Below are 6165 nucleotides of genomic sequence, written 5' to 3' on the forward strand. Positions count from 1 at the left end.
AGAGAGAGAGAGAGAGAGAGAGAATAATTAAGAAATAAATCAGGACACACACTAGCTCATACACAAACACATACATATTTACATGCACATATATTTTGTAAATATATTTAATATATTGTATGTACATATATATAATTGGTAGGATATTTATGTTACCTCCAATTCTTATGTTCAAACTATAGTCCCAATATGATAGTATTTGGATGTGTGTGGCCTTTGAAAGGGGAGTAGGTAAGAAGGTAGTGTCCTGAGGAATGTGACTGATGCCCTTGTGAGAGAAGACCAGAAAGCTAGCTAGCTGTCAATTTTATCATGTCATGACATAATAAGAAGATGGCTGTCTCTGCCCTAAGAAGAGTGCCCTAATATATCCTGATTTCTGAGTTTCAGTCAGAACTATGGTAAGTCTCTCTCTCTCTCTCTCTCTCTCTCTCTCTCTCTCTCTCTCTCTCTCTCTCTCTCTCTCTCTCTCTCTCTCTCTCTCTCTCTGTGTGTGTGTGTGTGTCGTCTGTGTGTCTGTGTGATTGTGAAATGTTTATGTGTGTGCCTGGTTGTCCTGGAACTCACTCTGTAGATTACTGGGATCAAAGTGTTGCGCCACCACTGCCCAGCAAACTAAAATTCTTTGTCTGTTTGTTTATGTTTGTTTTTTCTTTCTTTCCTTCCTTCCCTTTTCCTTCTCTTCCTCCCTCCCTCCTCTTTCTGTCTGTCTGTCTTCCTCTCTTTCCTCCTTTCTTTCTTCTTTCTTTCTTTTGTTCTTCCTTCCTTCCTTCCTTTCTTTCTTTCCTTCTTTCTTTCTTTCTTTCTTTCTTCCTTCCTTTCTTTCTTTCTTTCTTTCTTTCTTTCTTTCTTTCTTTCTTTCTTTCTTTCTTTTGAGAGAAGGTTTCTCTGTGTAGCCTTGGCTATCTTGGAACTTGCTCTGTAAGCCAGGCTGGCCTTCAACTAAATGATGCTCCTGCCTCTCCTTATCAAGTACCAGGGTTAAAGGAATGTACCACCACTGCCTGGCTCATTTTTGTTTTCTTGGTGAAACTGTATTATATACACTTTACTAATTTGTGGGAATTCTGTAGTGACTCAAACACAGTGAGCAGTGAATCTGTCGCTAGGACTGCACCAGAGAATGTAGTTGAGACTATAGCTTATTGTGCTGGGGCTCTCTCTATGTGTTGATTTTAACAGCTGCTTGCTTTGGGATGGTTTTGGAAGTCAACTTGACATAGTCCTCTTGATCACAATGTTCTGCACAGGAGAGAGAAGTACCTGTACACATGTTAGTGTCTTCTTACCTGACTCAGTTGGGAATGAGAATTATTCACAATATTGGGAAAGTTAATTACATCTAGAATCATAAAAATAAATTAAAACTTAATGATGGCTCCAATGATAGAGAGTTTATCTGGTGTCTCTTCTTGAAGTTTGAAAACAATCTAGTATTTGTGATTTTAGTTTCAGTTTCTTTAAAGTGAAATGAAAATTAGAGACTCCTTTGAAGAAACCTGAAAGGAGAACCATTAGTTTTTTTTTTTTTAAATTCATAATCTATCTTTTTTAAAACACTGAAAAAAGACTGCATTTGTATATATGTATATCTGTCTGGACACATTTCCCTGTTTATATGTAATATTTGGTGGTTGTATGGGAGATAAGATGACTTATCTTTACTTATCATTTGCTAAGCTTTGAGTATATTTTCGAAGACACAGTAAGTCTTTGCTTCTACTTTATGTCCCATTGGTTTTTGGTATGTTAAGAGAGATTGTACAATACTCATGTGATATATTTGATTTATAAAATATTTTAAGTGAATTATTTAATATATGCAACTTGTTCAAATGAGAAGACCTTTGGGAGAAAACACAGTCAATAATATCTCAGAGGAAATATAAAAATATAAGAAAATATAAAAATTGTATAAAAAATATAAAAATTCTTTTTAATGACTTTTCATTTCAGAGTCTAAATGTAATGAAAAATACTAAGTTCTTCAGGAAGTATTTGACCATCCTTTATGACCTTAGTGTCTGCATGGTGACAAACTGAGTTATAGAACTCAAAATTTTAGTTTTTCACACACCCTCTATCTTTTTTAGTGAAAATTTATTTCTATTTTAGGGCTTTATTTATGTGTCTCTGTGTGAGTATGACATGTGTAAGAAGGTACCATTGTGGGCAATATAGAAGGGAGTTGGAGCCCCTAGAGGAAGAGTTACAGATATGTATGAATCACTGGATGTGGGTGCTGGAAAATGAAACAAGAAGTATGTACCCTTGTCTACTGAGCTGATGTATGGTTCCAGCCCCTCCAGTCATTAGAGTGGGCAGGGATCCAGTTCTTATGCTATTTCTCAGAATATACCATACTATAGTAACATTTCTGCATTCACCAAATGAATCTTTTCAACTTTTGGGGTCAGGGTCTCCAAAAAATTCTGTATTTTTTCTTTGTAACGTATGTTAGGAAGTGACTAAGGCTCTTTATTAAAGCTGTTTGTAACCAGGCGGTGGTGGCGCATGCCTTTAATCCCAGCACTTGGGAGGCAGAGGCTGGCGGATTTCTGAGTTCAAGGCCAGCCTGGTCTACAAAGTGAGCTCCAGGACAGCCAGGGCTGTACAGAGAAACCCTGTCTCGAAAAATGAAAAAAGAAAAAAAAAAAAGCAGCTGTTTATTAAAAGTGTTTTCTGTATCCTAGTATCTTCATATGTACTCTGCCTATGTAATTTCAGGAATAATTTCAGGAATATCCAATACCTGTAAAATAGGGCCCAAGTCTGGATCCCTGTCTGCAAGATTCCATCCTGTACTTTGGTTCAGAGATCATTAACACAGACCTAGCAATTATGCTGTGATAAGGCACAGAAAAGAATGTTAGTTGTTTTATCATGTAGCTCAGAATTTCCTTGAACATGTTTATGAGACTAGTTCTTACTGAAAGGACATAAATGGAAATGAAATGTAACTTCCAGCCCAAGGCAGTTAAAAATAGGTAGCTTTCTCCATCCTTGCATTTTCTGTATGCCTCTGTCCTTCTCTTCTCTCCCTTCTTCTTTCCCTTTCTTATTTGTGTGTTAGACGGATGGAAAATTGCAGGATAAAAGTAATCATAATTCCAGAGTCATTTGGGAGGGAATCATCCAAACCACAAAAGGGCAGCAGGGGACAGGTGGAGGGATGCCCTGTTGATATGAAATGAGTGCTGTATGTCAGGAATTAGCTTATTACTACAGTATGTATTAGCTCAATGACACAGTGATTTGCTGTAGCATAATTCCTTAAGGGAACCAGAATTTCAAGTCACTATGATCTTCATTTTGAACACACTTCTGTGCAGTGTTACTACAATATTATTGAAGCAAAATAATGATGAACAGGAATCCACTTTTGCATCTGCAAATACTTGCTGTGGTCAAGCATATGATACAAGAATAAATAAAAATAGAGAAGTAGTCCCAACTCCAGTAGTGCTGGCTCTGACACTCTCCTGTCCCCCCTCCTTAGCTCCTAGCACTTATTAAAAGCCTATCCATTTCCAGGGACTATAATCTTTATTTGCAGTATCCAAGTTAATCCTTGCAGTAGCACTGTGAGGTGGGTAGGATAATTTTCTACCTTCTATAAATCAGAAAAACCAGTCCTCCAATGCTAACCTACCAAGGTCACACGGCAGGTGAGTCATGAGGAGGAATTCTGCCTTGATTTCTCTACTCTTTAGATCACATCACTTTACCAATCTGAAAAACTGGTACCTACCGTGTCTCAAAGACATCACTTTGGCAACTCTGCAGATTTTCCAACTGTCTCTACTACCCATGGTTCTCACTCCTCCCACGCTCTTCCTTTTCCCAAGGCCTGAAGAAGTCAGACACTGGGATTAGACACTGATTTGTATCCAACCTACACCAATCGATACAGATTTGTTTCTGTCAAACTGAAATCTCTCCCAGCCCATATCTCTCAGTTATGAACTAAGAATAATCACACTGAGTTAGCACAACTTGTCTCCTATCAGGCTCTCAATAAGTGGTGGCTTTCTTCACCTTTGAGTTTCTATCTGTCTGAACACATGCCATGTTTCAAAGCCTGGTTTTAACTCCATCTGCTCCTTGAAGCTTTGTCTTATGGATCAGACCCACATTCTGTTATCTATTCTCCAAATGTTTTTGCACTCTTTCTCCCCTATTCTAAAATTCACCCTTCATTATGATTGACAAGTAAGCAGACATCTGTAATGAAATCTTGTTTAGTCATGCTTTTGTTGAGCTTGATGTTCCCACTGGTGTACCCACTGACTGAAAAATGGTCTTTCTCTTGAGTTTTCCATTTACCCACACAGATCCAGCCAACATGTATTTCTTTAAGTTGATTACCAACTTTTTTCTCTGCTACAACCAGCTTGAGGAAAGGGTGGCAACTCAATTCATGGACTGCTTACCTATTTTCTGTGAGGTGTGGTGCACACAAAGGGCACCTCAGATAAGGCAAACACTGATTCAGAAACAAAAGGAGCAGAACTAGCTAGTGTTGCTTAGTAGGAGAAATAGAACCACAGGCTGTCCAGATGATGGGAACACAGGACTTCTGATTTGAGAAATAAGAAATCATGAATCGCTTGGCATCTGTTACAATGAACACTGTCCATTGAATTTTGCCTGTCTCTATTTCAACTACTTTCTCGTGAAACACAAGTGGAAATACACCAATTCACCTGGAAATGGATGTTCAAGTGTCATCCATGTTGCTTTAGCAGACTATTCCCTCTCTCACTGCCATATGTACTGCAGATATTCATTCTGTGGGTCTCAAGTAACATGGGCATCCCTTTATGAACCATGTTTCTTTTAAAATTAACTCTTATGATGTTAGTATATTAGTATGGAATTTTAGGTATACAAGTGTTTTGGTTTTGAAAAGCTAACAGATGTATGGTGTGGGAAGTGGGGGGCACTTTGAAGATTCCTTTGTAGTCATTGTGGTATGGGTATTTATTATTCTCCTTTTGCACGGTTCTCTGACCCAGCACATGACCTTGTGAATATCTGTTCCCTTTTCTCCCCCATCACCTCTATTAGGTTTTACTATCATTCAAATGACACATATTCTTTTAACAAAGAACATAAGTCTTTCCTTATATCAACAAAAAGTGTTGCTATAATCATGCACCAACAAGTGCAGTCATATTTTGCTGACGCTTTCTTTGCCTCCTTTCCTCCTTAAAAAGTTATCTAAAAAAATAGCTTGTAGGGGTTAAATTATATTTTGCCACGCACTTCCTGAAAATATGGTTTTGTTTTCTTTGAAAATAAACTATACCTTCTCCATTTTTTATTGAGTTATAAGAAGGGCTTTGGAAAGGGAAAGTAAACTTATTGACTTCAATTAAATAATCTACCAGGTTCACTCTTTTAGTAAACTTGATGTCTGGTGATATAATAAAACTTTGATTCCATGTAGCCCTTCATTTCTTCCAGAATCTTCTAATAGTGCTACTGAGGGAACCAAAATAATCAAAAGATTCTTTGTGAATATAATTAGCATAAATGTTCTGAATAGCTTGAAAACATCTAGATTTTTCTATTGTGCTGTCCATTGTCTTACAATTTCCATCTCCTTGGTGGGGCTGGGGTCAGTGGACTCAAACCGGTAAGTCACCTTGTTCACTAACCTTAGGTGAAATGCTGCTGTATATCTAAATGCTCATCTCACTAAGCTCCATAGAAACTTCACTCACATGTTTATCTCCTACAGTTGCCAGCTTCCCCACTCTGCATAGCATGGAAAATTAGAGCTACCATCAATCACACAGCTGCTATGTGCTTTCCTGACCAACCACAAAATACCAGCAACTTGAAGGAATAGAGCTTTATTTAAAAAAAAACAAAACTAACCATTCCAATATGTTTTCATATTTCAAGCATATTTGCTGTATGAGGCAGTGTGATTCTTGAAAAAAGTATTTAGCTCATGTACTTTAACTAAAAATCTACCCAGTTCACAAAAACTTTAACATTTCTGCAATTCCAGTTCTTAAGCTGAGATAAGATAATTCAAGGGCTGGACAACAAATGTTGTAGGTAGATAGAATGTCAAAAAATAGTTGAAAGCATGTCTTTGTCCCATAACTCAGCAGGCAGAGGCAGAGGCAGAGGCAGAGGCAGAGGCAGAGG

General features: G+C 37.7%; 1 long non-coding RNA gene across 1 annotated transcript in view; it reads left to right on the plus strand.

The window, feature by feature from the left end:
- The window catches only part of LOC116069201, a 525801-nt gene that overhangs the window by 282952 nt on the left and 236684 nt on the right, over positions 1-6165 (plus strand). The gene's annotated exons all lie outside the window — the stretch shown is intronic.

Source organism: Mastomys coucha, unplaced genomic scaffold (genome assembly GCF_008632895.1).
Source record: "Mastomys coucha isolate ucsf_1 unplaced genomic scaffold, UCSF_Mcou_1 pScaffold22, whole genome shotgun sequence".
Classification (NCBI taxonomy): Eukaryota; Metazoa; Chordata; class Mammalia; order Rodentia; family Muridae; genus Mastomys; species Mastomys coucha.